We start from the raw sequence: 15,929 nt of genomic DNA on the forward strand, positions 1-15,929 counted from the left end.
AAAAAAATGAAGAGAATTTTTTTTTTTGGTAAGGCAATCAGGGTTAATTGACTTGTCCAAGGTCACCCAGCTAGTAAGTGTCAAATGTCTGAGGATGTATTTGAACTCAGGTCGTCCTGACTCCAAGGCTGGAGCTCTATCCACTGCACCACCTAGCTGCCCTGAAAATTTTCAACAATGAAAATTAAAAAGTTCTTGAGGAAAGAATTGGAAGGAGTAGTTAATAAGAAAAAAAGTGATAAAACTCAAGAAATGGAATCTAAGAAAACTAGAACAGATCATATGAAAATGAATAACTTCATGAGGCAACAAGAAATCTATAACAAGTTCAAAAGTTTGAAAAAATTTTAAAGAGAGAAAGATAGAGAGAGAGAGAGGGAGAGAGAGAGAAAGAGATCTGATATCAACAACAAATGACCTAGAAAACAGGTCAAGGAAAGAAAATTCCAAAATCACTAGATTCTCTGAAAATCATGATTTACAAAATTTCTGAAAACAATATTTTTAAAAATCTTGAATAGAAACTGCCTATATATATAATAAAATCAGAGGACAAAATAAGGATAGAAAGAATTGAAAATGTCTATTATTCCTGGTTAGGACATAGACATAATGTGGGACAGATCCTCTGTGGAACTTTCTAGCAATACTCTAGCTAATATTAGTTTAAAGATATCAAAATATGGAACCATCTATTTGAAGATGCTTTGGTAAAAAAAAAATTAGAAATATTGGGAAGCTAATATTCTATTCCTCTGTCCTGACACATTTTCATCCCTGAGAGAATGCTACAAGGACATCAAAAACTACTGATCTGGTTTAGAGTTCTGCAGTTGACTTGTACCCAGGTCTCAAGCTGGCCACCTCTGAACCTCTAAGGTACATAGCAAATGCATAAGGTATGGCTACAAGATCTATAGTGGAAGATTTTATATTATACAAAGTGTTGAACTAATACAGTTTTTTCCTAATTTTAAGAAAATACTTTTTATAATATTAAAACTAAATTTTATTTTATTTGCATAGACATTTGGTATGCTTACAGGTTAAAAGCATTAAAGAAACTCTGAGTAGAAAGGGACCTCAGAGATTGTTTAGTCAAACCAATATCCAAACAAGGATCCTCTATGTACTAAACTCAACTAATGGTCATTCAACCTTTGTGGTGTTTTCTGAAATCTTTCATTTTTGGCACATTGTAATTATTTCTAAATTTCATTGAGCATTGTCATTGTTTTCCTTAATCAAAACTTAAATATAATGTTGTTTTCTGTTAATGTTGATATCTTTTCACTAAACAATATTCTCTCCTGTTACGAGGAAATATTCATTTTAAAGAACTTCCTCTATTATCACCCCTATATTCAATGCTTGTCAGAATTACTGACAAAAGTGACTTCTACTAAATTTCCTCAAGGAGATGTACTGTTAATGTGATCTCACTGATTGTTCTCATGGTGCAGTATACAGCTTATCCACCTTCAAATGGCTTGTGTGATTCTTGACAATGTTTTCCCATAAAACCTCCTTGTTAAAATCATGGTACCCTCAGAATATTAGAAGTCTTTTAGTATTCTGAGGATACCACTGCAGCACACAAGGCTCTTATTTGTTGTACTTTGTTCTTGCTATTTGGTTGACCCTCATATTCATATAACTATACACAGCCAAGATGGTGGAGGGAAAGCAGTGACTGTCTTGAGCTCTCTCCCAAAGCCCTCCAAATACCTAAAAAATGGCTCTAAACAAATTCTAAAGCAGCAGAACCCACAAAAAGACAGAGTAAAACAAATTTCCAGCCAAAGACAGCCTGGATGGTTGATCAGAAAGGTATATTGTGCCAGGTGGGGAGAGGAGCACAGTTCGGTGTGGGAGCACAGGCCACAGCGATGCTGGAGCAGGCCTCAGAGGACTGAATCGTGGGCAGCTGTGGCAGTTTCCAGACTTCTCAACACCTGAAAACCAAAGACAACTTAGAAGGTCAGTGGGAAAAGTCTGTGACTGCGGTGAGAGAGGAACTAGGTCTCAGCCATAAGTTTTGAGTACAGTCCGGGGCCGTGGCTTTTTCCTGAGCTTCTGGCCCACAGACTGAGGGGGAATCCAATGGCTGATAAGAGGGGGACTGCAGGGATCTCTTTGCTAGCACTGAAGCAGGAATCTCTTGCTTTGCCCATGCTTGGATCTGGGTCACAGTTCTGAGGGGCGGTCCTGGGGCGAGAAGAAGCGCTGGTGTGGTGGAGCTTGTTGTGGTGGTGGAGAGGAAACACCTCACCCCTTATCATAGCACCTTGGAAGAACTGAAAATTTTCAGGTCCCTAGAAGTATCTCTGAAAACAGCTGTACAAACCCCCAAAGCTTGGGACAGTACATCCTCCACATTGGAAGCAGACTTTTACCTTAACAAAGAGTTTAAAACTCAAGTAATTGGCTGGGATCGTGAGTAAGCAGCACAAAAAGAGTCAGACTATATTATCTTACTTTGGTGACAAAGAAGATCAAAACATACAACCAGAAGAAGACAACAAAGCCAAAGCTCCTACATCCAAAACCTCCAAGAAAAATATGAATCAGTCCCAGGTCTTGGAAGAGCTCAAAAGGGATTTTGAGAAGCAAGTAAGAGAAGTAGAGGAAAAACTGAGAGTGATGCAAGAAAATCATGAAAAACAAGTCAACAGCTTGCTAAAGGAGACCCAAAAAAATACTGAAGAAAATAACACCTTAAAAAATAGCCTAATCCAAATGATAAAAGAGGTCCAAAAAGCCAATGAGGAGAAGAATGCCCTAAAAAGCAAAATTGGCCAAATGGAAAAGGAAGTCCAAAAGACTACTGAAGAAAATACTTCCTTAAAAATTAAAATAGAGCAATTGGAAGCTAGTGACTTTATGAGAAATCAAGACACTGTAAAACAAATCCAAAAGAATGAAAAATTAGAAAACAATGTGAAATATCTCATTGGAAAAACAGCTGACCAGGAAAATAGATCCAGGAGAGAGAATGTAAAAATTCTTGGACTATCTGAAAGCCATGATCAAAAAAAGAGCCTAGACATCACCTTTCAAGAAATTATCAAGGAAAACTGTCCTAATATTTTAGAACCAGAGGGCAAAATAGAAATTGAAAGAATCCACTGATCTCCTCCTGAAAGAGATTCCCAAAGGAAAACTCCTAGGAATATTGTAGCCAAATCCCAGAGTTCCCAGGTCAAGGAGAAAATATCATAAGCAGCAGAAAGAAACAATTCAAGTATTGTGGAAACACAATCAGGATAACACAAGATTTAGCTGCTTCTATATTAAGGGACTGCAGGGCATGGAATATAATATTCCAGAGAGCAAAGGAGATAGGATTACAACTAAGAATCACCTACCCAGCAAAACTTAGTATAATCCTGGTGGGGAAAAAAAACGGTCATTCAGTGAAATAGAGGACTTTCAAGCATTCTTGATGAAAAGACCAGAGTTGAATGGAAAATTTGATTTTCAAATACAAGATCTGAGTGGGACATGAAGAGGTAAACAGGAAAGAGAAAATCATAAGACACTTACTAAGGTTGAACTGTTTCCATTCCTGCATGGAAAGATGATATTTGTAATTCATGAGACTTTTGCCAGTATTAGGGTAGTTGGAGGGGAAAAATTATATGTACATATACATAGATATAGATAGATAGATAGAGGACACAGGGTGAGTTGAAAATGAAGGGGTCATATCTGAAGAATAAAATTAAGGGGTGAGAGAGGAATATACTAGGAGAAGGAGAAAGGGAGAGGTAGAACAGAGTAAATTATTCCACAAAACAAAACAAAACAAAACAAAACAAAACAAAAGGCTATTACAGTGCAGGGGAAATGGGGGAAGGTGAGAGGGAATGAGTGAATCTTATTCTCATAGGATTTGACTTAAGAAGGGAATAACATACACATTCAATTGGATGTGGAAATCTGTCTTGCCCTACAGGAAAATAGGGGGGGAAGGGGACAAGAGAGTAGGGGAATGATCTAGAGGAGGGCAGATTGGGAAAGGGAGTAATCAGAAGCAAATACTTCTGAGGAGGGACAGGGTCAAAAGAAAGAATAGAATAAATGGATGGGTGGGATAGGATTAAGGGAAATAGAGTTAGTTTTTCACAGCATGTCTACTATGGAAGTGTTTTGCATAACTGCACATATATAACCTATATTTAGTTGCTTGCCTTATCAATGAGGGTGGGTAGGGAGGGAGGAAGGGAGAAAATTTGGAACCCAAAGTTTTAAAAACACATGTTTAAAAAAAATGTTTTCACATGCAACTGGGAAATAAGAAATACAGGAAATGGGGTACAGAAATCCATCCTGCCCTACAGGAAAATTGAAGGGGAAGGAGATAAGAGAAGGGTGGGAGAGATAGAAGGGAAGACAGACTAGGGGAAGAGGTGTTTAGAATGTATGCCATCTTGGGGTGGGGGAGGGGCAAGACGGGATGAAAATTTGGAACTCAAAATCTTGTGGAAGTAAATGTTGAAAACAAAAAAATAAATAAATAAAAATTACCATTAAGAAAAAAAAAAACAAAAACAAAAACAAAGTGATTTGCCATGAAACACAAGTTGATCACTGTGATGGAAATATAGACTCGGATATATGCTCATAAATTCATGCCATCAATCTTTTTTAATCTGCTGCATGAAATTACCTATTTAGCAATACTAACATCAACCCTCAGGAAGAAGTCAATGTGATATCTAAAGGTCCTAGTAATTATGTTTCATTCTGATGATCATGATAAGTTTCCTCTCAGCCAGTTAAAGGCCATACATTTCCCTTTTGGTGCTGTTTTAGCAAGTCCTTGTCACTGGTTGAGTGATCATGAGATACTTGAAATCTATGAGTACAAGAATGAAGGAGTCAGTTTTGGTGGCCACCCAGAAAGTGAATGGATAGCTGGAGCCTCAGGTGGATTTTCTCAAAGTAATCTAGGTGCATTTACAAGATATTTCTTAGTTCTGATTGATCAATTAGCTAAGCTTATAATAAAAGGAAACTATCAATCAAAGATTTAGTTTCCTAACCTCATTAGCAAGTGTTTAGTAGTTATTTACCAGATTTGGGACACACACATTATGTCATTAGCAGGTTTTTGTTTGTTTGTTTGTTTGTTTTGTTTTTACCAGATGTAGGGAGCACATAACATTAGTAAATGTTAACAAGATTTACAGGACACACATGTCAATGTCAAAATATATACAGGAGGTTATCTTATTGCAGAAAATAACTCATGTAACAACTATTTCATCACAAAATGGAATTGCTAATGCTAAATTAACATATGTATTCCTACTACCATCCTCAATGGGAAACATTTAGGGAATCCTACCCTTTGTGATGAACATCCTCACCAGTGCTGAAGAACATGGATTTTCAATAGATATCTCTATGTTTATGTTTAAATAGTTTTAGGTTTCCTTTCATTTAAACGAAAAAGATGAGAAGAGTGAAGTAGAAGAGTGAAGAAGTAAGATGAAAGTAAATGGTATCTAAACAATAGTGAGGAAAAGGAAATATGGAAGGAAGAGGAAATAGCTGAAAGTTGGATTTCTTTCAAAGCCTCTTATCACATGTCTGTCTCACTGTTTTATGCCCCATTTGACACTGGCAATAGAATCATTGATCAACATTACCCCTGTTGTTTTAGCTATTAAGGAATGTTATATGGCATTAACACATACATGGGAGATATCTTGTTGGATGAGAGACTTAAAAGCTGCACTTTGCTTTAACCAATCAATTGGGCATTTTTTTTTTGGTATATTTAACAAAAACTAGTCACAGTGAGGTTTTATATTCCTTGTCCCTTTCAGTCAATGGTATGACCATGGTTGATGCATGGCTGATAGTTTGTTTTCTATATTAAGGTGATTGCTTAGTATCAACTTAAGTTTCATAGGAAATAATAACCTGTATTGATGTATTTCCTTGTCATATTTTTAATTTTCAGCTTTAATAACTTCTTTGATTTTGTCAGTTTGGAGTTGAAAATGTACACTGTATCTCCTCATATTTATCATCCATTCTAATTTAGTGTTGATTTTTATCTTAGTTCTAACAAGTTGGTGGTCTATATAAATATAGACAATTGATTCAGAAATCACTCTCACATCACTAACCATATTTTTACTGTCAAAGATATGTCAATTTATTTTTTGTAATGTTGTCAATGTCTGCCATGTCCAGTGTCTATAAGATTTAAGAATCTTTTATTTCTTGATACTAAACATTGTTTTCCATTGTATTTTTCACATGTATCATTTATATTCACGTGTGTACTTAAGTTCCAAAGTATTAGAGAATTTCCTGACCTAATTTGAAGGACTTCTCCAGTCCTTTATGGAATTTTTCCACTTCCTCACCCCTTGTATAGTATGAAAATCAGGGTACTACAATGGATAAAGAGCTAACCTTGAAGCCAAAAGGACCTGATTTTAAGTCCTGCCTCAGATACATACTGGTAATATGATCCTGGTCAATCTTCTTAATTTCTCAGTGATTAAGTTTAGGCAACTCTTGGATTATAAATTGCTGAGAAGATGCAGAACTGTATTGATAACCAGATTTTCTTCACCTGAGAGATCCTGATACTAACAGAATCACAGGTTCAGTACTTAATGATCTTTATGTGTATTCTGCAATTATCTACATGGTGGCATTTTTTGCTTATGTTCATGAACAGTGAAATATAAGATAGCTGAGTTTCCCTTTAACAGATTGACACCCCCCACCTCAGAATGAATAAGAAAACCAACAATATATGCTTGCTCCTTTATTCACCTGCCAAAGGAGAACTTGGGAGCTATCATAGCATTTAACTGGACAACCCCAAACCTTCATTGAGGAGGAATTGAAATTGATGGTTCAGTTTCTCTAACAATATGCCAACTCCCTAATTTGTGGATAAGGATTTCATATTTAAAGTACTTCTATACCTCAACATTTTAAGGATTTTGTGATTTTGTTGGTGTAGGCATTCTCTTCATCAATGTAGGTTGCAAAATTTCACAATTTAATAGATAATTTTCAAGAATTGGAGTAACATCTCTGCAAAAAAAAATCACATAGCTAAGCAATGAGATCTTGATGAATTTAGATGTCATTCTTGGATGAAAGTCATATAGTACTAAACCAAGTTTTTATTCAAACTTTCTAGTTTAGTATAAAGTACCAGAGCTGCTGGGATGGATTATGAGAGCCAAGGGTCCCTTCTACACCATAGCAGGCATAATATTAGGGCTTTAATGAAGGAATATTTTTTAAGTGCCAATAGTTAAATTAAACTTGTTTTGTTTTTCCTCTGGAACAAATCACTCTGTTTCCTTGGGGAGAGGTTGTTTTAAGAGAACAGCAAACCTAAAAACTATACAGTTATTAGCACTGTGATTCTAACATCTGTCACCTTGAATATTTCAGGATGTTATTTAAATAGCTGCCAAATTTTCCCCTACACAGGTGCTATGTAGGATGAAAAAAATGAATAGATGAAGTCTATTCATACTATTCAAGTTTCCAATACAATAAAGTTTATAAAACTCAATCTGAATTGTTCAAGAAATGGTTCTCATTAATTAACAAAATTAATCTTTAGAGCAAGAATCTCAAGATTTTGTCATCTCATTGATGTTGATCATCCATTAATAATACCAAGAGTTCATATTTGTAGATTGGTGAAAAAGAAATGTATTGATTCAGCTCAATTTTCTAGTACTGTTGGTCCACTATGGAAACAGAAGGATGCTTTACAGAACTTAAAAGTCTTTAGCCATGTTTCTAAATTTTATAGCACAGTTTTTGGACAGACTTCCTAAGATTTATATGCAAATAACTTAAGAGAACATTTGCTTTCCAAGGTATGAATAACTTGTCAATTTGAGCAAGAAAGTCTCTCCTGTCTTCTGTCTCCTGCCTACCTCAATCTTATACTGTCTTTCTAGAAGGTGGTAGAAGAGACTTAAAATCAAAAATCTGTCTGTGAGTCATTATCTTGTGGTCTTTTCTACATAGAAAGTAATCATATTATTTGGTTATGAAGTACTTCTATTTTGGTCATCAGTGTTGTCACCCTATAACTTCTCTCTGTCCTTCACCAACTCCAGAAACATAGCCCCAAGGAAACAGTGACTTGTCCAGAGAAAAAGGAGGAAGCATGCACATTTCTCCTGGGTCTTTTGTATTGAGAGTTTTCTGAGGCTAAGAGAATGGTGTGCCCTTTTAGGTATCAGCATTTTAGTGGTATAATAACACTCAGGCTGAATTCTTTTTAATTCAGATTCACAATTCCTTTTCTCTCCTTGGATTTCATACACATTGTTTTCCTAAACATCAGACACCTAAAATGCTCTGCTGGTAGCAGAAGTTCCATCTGTTCTAAGAAGATATACTGAAAATTCTTGGCACTTACCTGTGCTTAATAAATAGTCTTTTAGGTTTTAAAAGGGAAAAAAAAGTGACTCCTGCCATATTCTCCTAAGGGCAGGGCTAACATATGCTGGTGATTGCAGAGGCACTAGGGTGGCAGAATAAGTTTCACATCTCAGACTGGGCCACCACCAGAATTTTATATTGTTTTTGCTTTCGAGTGCTGATCAAAAGGGCTGAGATAAGTAACAATAAAGGATTGGAGTACTTAATTGGGATTCAATATCTAGCTCAAGATATAGGAGATAATTCTTTACTTAAATCAACCTTGCTTTACAAAGTTTGGTGTTATATGTTGGCTCCTTGCATTGCTCACTTCTGACCTCCACTGAGCTCCTAGAATGGTACTGGAATGAGTCCTACTACACTTCTTTCAGACTTATCTGTCTTAGTAAAGCCATGGATTTAGATATTATCTTTCCATTTTGCATCACAATATGTCTCTGGACCTTGAAATTATGGCTAGGCAGGATGGTATTGACATAAGAACTCTTAGTAATTCCTGGGTGAAGATAGTGTACGTTGTCTCAAACATGCTTAGCCCAATACTCCTTAAGGTTCAATAGGCTAGTCATCAAGGATGATGAGTCAGTGATGATAAGGAGACCTGAGAATATGCACTATGAGGCTTTACTGAAGGAACTAGGGAATGGTTAACTTGAAGAATAGAAAATATGTGTTGGAAACATGATAAGAGTCTTTAAGTATTTGGAGGTCTGCTGGACCCACAGTATACTAGAGAGGAAACACTTTTGTTTTAGTACCCAATGGACAAACCCAGGAACAGTGAGAAGAAGTTGGGAAGTGCATTATGCTTGATGTAAAGAAATCTTCCTGACAATTACTGCTATCCCAAAGAGGGATGATGTGCAAAATTTTCAAGGAATTCCTGTCTAGTACAGCCTGGATTAGATGAGCTCTGAGCTGTCTTCCAACCCATTTTCTGTGATTCTTTAACTTTTTGCTCTATTTGTTATTAGTTATTATTTAAATTATTGGTTTATATTTATTACATTATATAAGTTGTTGTTTCAAATAATACAAACTATTATAATATTGATGATTTTACTTCCTGAATAAATACTCTCTATTGTTATCTTGCACTCAAACAATATTCTGAGAAATGTTTAAGAAATAACATTTAGGAAATCATGCTGAAATTGTCCTTTCTATAAAAAGAAAACATTATTGAGGTTATTACTTAAAAAAATTTTAACTTAGTTACACTTAAAAAAACAACCCACACTTAAAAATAAATATTTATTTAAAGATAATATAAACTTTTAAAAGATCATATAAATCACATAACTTTACATTCATTGTAAGGGTGTGGATCATAGGAGTCTGATCAAATTGAGGAGGATATTATATTGATAAGATTATAATTTATGTTTTTTAATGTTCAGATTGACAAAATTATTCAATTTTAAAATAATGAGATTATTGGGCATTTGTCACTGACTGAAAGCAACTGATGTGACACTGGAAAGGCTTAGTGATTGATTGTTTTTAGATTTGCTTTTGATGATCTTTGGTAGATTTGCTTCTTTCTTATATTTCTATGGCTGGTTTAAAGCATGACGTTCAAAAGGTAAGTCTCCTTGCAAACTTTTACTCTGAACACACTTCCACAACCATTTAATTTTATATAGGCACGTGAATATGGTTGTGAAGTCCATCACATGATTCACATCATTCTCTTTTTCCAATGGAGAAATTGTGTGCATGTGTGTGTGTGTATTCAAGAAAGAGAAAGAGAGAGAGAGAGAGAGAGAGAGAGAGAGAGTGAGAGAGCTCTTCCCCTATCATCATGCTGTTCTGACTCTTATACTCAGTGGATACACAGCATCTTATCTTAAATGATCTGTCTTATCTGTGATTGCTGTCCTCATTTCTCAACAGTAAAAACGCATGAAGCTGCAATGTTTCAATTTCTTCAGTAAAATTTTATGGGTTTTTTGGTACCCTTCTTATTGGTAGTTGTCTTACATAAGATAACATTTATTCTGTAAACATAATAAATTTGTTTAGCATAGTAACAGCTAGTACATTGTCTAAACTTAAGGACTTTATGGATGATGAGTTTTAAAATTATATTTGAGGTGAAGTATGAAGCAAATTTTACTAGTAATAGAACTGCTTAAGAAGTACACATTACATTCATCCATCACGTATTTTGTGAAAAAGTAATTATGACACTGGTTCTGGTTTCTTTCACTTTCTGCTCCAATTCTCCAGATTGCCAATAGCCTTGCCTTCACACAGGTCTACTTCCTGTCCTACACACACACACACACACACACACACACACACACACACAAACACCCTTTCAATGTCTTCTTTATGTATTATCTTCCACCATTAGAACCCATGATGTTAGGGACTATGTTTTTTGTTTTCATCTGTATTCCGAAAATTTAGCACAGTGTATGACATATTGTAAATGCTTAATGAAAACATTATTCACCATTAATCATTTATGCAAAGTTTTTCAAAAAACACCTGGATAATGAGATTTTTGAAGTTAAAAAAAGATGGTTCAATGCAATGATAACTTTGTATTATGAATAATGGGCATATACAAGAAATACACAATCTAGGTTCTACCTTAGAAATATCAACAAGGAACTACCTGGAAAATAGTTAGGTAAAATCAATGAACTCACAAAAATGAATACATTAAAATATTTTAATGTATAATCTAAAAGGAAAAAAAGCTGCAAAAGACATTTGTAAAACGTTTTATAAATATAATGTATGAAAATTCTGTATTTGAATAAAATCTAGATCTTATATACTTCAATTTAAAACCAATGCAATTGGAAATATGACCTGTCTATATAAAATCATTTTTCATACCTTTTTGTGTTTGACAGGTGTTCTTTTGAATGAAGTTAGTCATAAGGCCTAAATTGCATAACATGTCAATCCTTAAAATGATTGTGTATTATTACTGTTAGAGTAAATGACATAGGAAATATAAAGACATAATTTCATTTGCTCAATAACCTCAATTCTACTGACCAATAATCAGTTTGGAAACTCTTCTAAAGGATATTTTGGTGCATTTTTTTTCTTTCATTTGAATGAAATCTGTTTGGAGTACATGGTTTGATTCTAATTTCAATAAGTTCCCACTGGAATTGAGGTCAAAGATCTTGAAAGAATTATTGTGTGATCAAATTTGAAATGAAAAACAAAGACTTACTCAACAAAAAGCAAAGACAGTTTCAATCTGTATATTGATTTCAGTGAAAGGAGAGAAATTAGCATAATATCTAACTCTAAATATCATGCCACAAAATGATTTATTTGGAAAATTCTGCTCATATCAATGTCAATTTGCCATATTTTTGAAATGTGTTGTGACCTTTCTTAAGATGAAAACAGCAACAAAAACACACGCATTTTGTTCTATCCACATTTTTAAAAGTTTGCTTAGTCATTATGTTTGTGTATGGATTTATTCATACAACTATTTAAAAATATTGAGAGGCATATTCTTAATGATTTAAAATTTTTCAATTTTATTTTTGGATGTTGGGGGATTTGGGTTTTTAGATTTGTTGAATAAGTAGGAATCATCATGACTTCAGTGAAATTAGTCATTTAGAAGAGAACAATTAATCAATTCAATTTAACACTATTTTGGTCTCTACTAAGCACAGTGCAAAATGTAAAAAAGATTATAAAATAAACTTTCCAAACTTCCATTAAATATAGTAAGATTTAACTTGGAGAACATGACAGCCTATGCCCTCATCCCTTCATTCATCAATTCATTGTTCAGAGGTCACAGGCATAGTGGACTTTATATTGGATCTCAAGTCAAGAAGACCTAGATTTGAATCTTCCTAAGCTGCTTACTTCCAGATTATTGGCAAGATCTAATGACTTTCAGCCTCAAAGTCCTCATTTATGAAATAACAATAATAAATAATATGTACCACATAGTGCTTTTGCAAGAAAACAAAAATACAAATTTAATTGATAGCCTTCAAGTATTATATCTGTCAGTTATTATCACCACATGTAAGGCACAGTAGCCATAAATTTAGATGTAATCTGTTGTCAAGAGGTCCGAATCCCAAAGGACTCCAGGCTCATACAGATTGGATTTGTTTTTGTGGGTTGACGCCAGGTAGGTGATTTTTGCTGGTACCATCTAATTGTGTTCCAAGGAAAATTTCCTACTATTCTCATGGTATAGCTTGTATATATGTGCTCCTAAATGTGGAGAATTGGCTCCCTACTTTAAATACAAGCACTTAAAGTACCAAGTACACATTGAGTATAGGACAGCCTTTGTTTTTCCTCTAAGGAAAATGCTTAAGTAGCAAAGAAAATACAGGTGCATGTGAGAAAATGCAGAAATACATAAAGTAAGGTTTCTGAAAAAAAGATTGCTATAGTCAAGTCAACAAAGCATTTATTAAGTGTCTACTATGTGCCAGTCACTAAACACTGGGGATACAAAGAAAGCAAAAGCAAAAACAAAACAAAAATCAGTGCTGCATACAGGAATCTGATATTCTAATGAGGAAATGGCATGTAAACTACCACATAAACTATATATAGAGAGGGGGAAATTGGAGATAATTAACAAAAGGGAGACACTAATATTAAAGGAGTTCAAAAAAGATGTTATAGAAGGTAAGATTCTAGCTGGAACTTGAAGAAAAGCAGAAGATTTAGGTGAGAAGGGAGAGAGTTCCAGGTCATGTGAGCATCTCAGATCCCTCCAAAACAGAGGAGATTGGAGTGAAGGCTATAGTCTGGAAAAGGGAACAGTGGGCATTATGGACAGAATTTAGACACATCTTGCCTACAGATAAATATTTCTTTTGGGGGACTACATTAAAACATGGGAAAGTATGTGAAAGAGGGGAGGGGAGCAGAGGGACAGAGAGGAGTGAGTAATGCATTGGGGTAAAATGAAGAATTAGCAATGAAGATAAGATTACCTATGTTGTTTCAGAAAGAGAAAAGCCTACAAAGGAGTGAGTGGAGAGAGGAAAGACTGAAAATAGGGAAAAGGAAAGGGTCCTTACTTTGGAGGTGGGAGGGGGTTCTGGTCATGTTCCCGTGAGTGAAGGGAGATTAGACCTTATATAAGGTGAGGCTTGGAAAGTCTACTTTTTTAGAGTTGGTTAGCTGGAACTCATGGTGGGGGGGGGGCAACTGGCACCTGGAGGAGTAGGAGGAATCTATTATGCTTAGTTATATGTTAACAAAACTGAGAATATCAAAAGAATAGAGGGATACCTTCAAGAATACAAAATACCCCAAAATATAAGAAAACTAGATAGAGATCTTAAATAACTCTACCTATAAAAAAGAAATAGATCTGGCTGTAAATGAACTAACAAAGAAAATGTTTCTTTTACCTTAAAAAATTACTGGTCGCTATGGATTTGCAGGAGAATTCTACCAAACGTTTAAAGAATAATTGTTACTTACACTTCACAAATAATTTTCAAAAATTGAGAAAGAAAGCATCCTACCAGCAACCTTTTATAAAATAAATATAGTCTTAAATTCTAACCCAGAGAAAGATAAAATGCAGAAAGAAAATTATAGACCAATATCATTGATGAACACTGATTCATAAATTTCAAACAGAAACTTATGAAACAGACTACAGTGATTTCACAAGATATCATTTAATTATGATCAAGTGGAATTTATAGGATACAGGGATGGTTTGATATTAGAAAAATAATCAGTGTAACTAATCAGAGGGATCTTTTTTTTTACTTTATTTATTTAATTATTTTTAGTTTTCAACATTCACTTTTATAAGATTTTGAGTACTAAAAATTTCTTCCCTCCCCTTCTGCCCCCTCCCCAAGAGAGCACATAAGCTGATATAGGCTATACATGTACAATCATATTAAACTTATTTCCACATTAGACACATTGTGAAAGTAGAATCAGAACAGAAGCAAAAAACCACAAGAAAAAACAAAACAAAACAAAACAAAACAAAACAAACAGAAAAAGAGAATAGTATGTTTCAATCTGCAGTCAGACTCCATAGTTCTTTCTCTAGATGTGGATAGTATTTTCCATCATAGGTCTTTGGGAATTTTCTTAGATCATTGCATTGCTGAGAAGAGCTAAGTCTATCAAAGTTGCTCATCCCACAACATTGCTGTTACTGTGTACAATGTCCTCCTGGTTCTGCTCACTTCACTCAGCATTAGTTCATATAAATCTTTCCAGATTTTTCTGAAATCCACCTGCTCCTCATGTTTTATGGAAAAATAGTATTCCATTACATTCATATATCACAATTTGTTCAGTCATTTTCCAATTAATGGGCATACCCCAGAGGGACCATTTTAAAAATATTATTAAAAGTATGTATCTGAAAACAAAAGCACATATTGTATGCAATGGGCTTGCACTAGAATCTTTTCCAGTAAATGCAGGAGTGCAGCAAGGATGCCCACTCTTCCCACTATTATTTGACATAGATTTAGAATTGTTATCAATAGAAATAATAAAAGAAAAAAGAGATTAATTGGGTAAAGATAGGTAAAGAGGAGATAAACCTATCACTATTGCTGATGACATGATTATTTACTTGGAAAACCCCAGGGAATCAGCAAAGATACTTATTGAAAAAATTAGTAGCTTTAGCAAAGTTGCAGGCTACAAAATAAATCCTAAGAAATCAAAAGCATTTTTATGTAATAATAACAAAACAAAAGTAGCAATAGTAGAAAGGGAAATTCCATTCCAAATAACTACAAAATGCATAAAATATCTGGGGATTGGCTTTGCAAAATATCTAAAATATTTGTATAAATTCATCACAAAGTATTCCTTAAAGAAATAAAGAAGAACCTAAATACTTGGTAGAATAGTCAGTGTACATGGCTAGGTTTTACTAATATAATGAAAATGAAAATGATAACACCACCAAAATGCATTTTAATCTTAATGATATGGCAATAAAATTTCATAGTAGATATTTTATAGAACCTGATAAAATAATAAAATTCATTTGGAAAAACAAAAGATCCAGAATATACACTGAAATGATGAAAAAAAATTAAGGAGGAATAGAACTCCCTGGTCTCAAACCATATTATAAACCAACCAGCATCAAATGCTAAATTTGGACAAAAATAAAGTATTTAAAATAGGATTTTATCTTAAAAGTACATAATGTATAAATGGCACTATATTGTTTGAAAACAGAAAAAAATCTCATTTTAAGCAAAGCAAAAACCTTTGGAGAAGTATCAATCAAGTGTAACTAAAGAGATTCCAACAGGCAGTGGATGAAGAAATCCCAAAATGACTTGATCATTTACTAATAAAAATAAGATTATACTTTTATCTTGCTATTGCTATGGCATAGTTGATAGAGAGCCAGAGAGCCAGTCTCAGTGTCAGAAAGATGTGCCTCTATATACTGGCTTTGTCATTCTTGCCAAAGCTTTATGCCACACACATATAGACACACACACACA

Source organism: Vombatus ursinus, unplaced genomic scaffold (genome assembly GCF_900497805.2).
Source record: "Vombatus ursinus unplaced genomic scaffold, bare-nosed wombat genome assembly UNPS02014830.1, whole genome shotgun sequence".
Taxonomy (NCBI): domain Eukaryota; kingdom Metazoa; phylum Chordata; class Mammalia; order Diprotodontia; family Vombatidae; genus Vombatus; species Vombatus ursinus.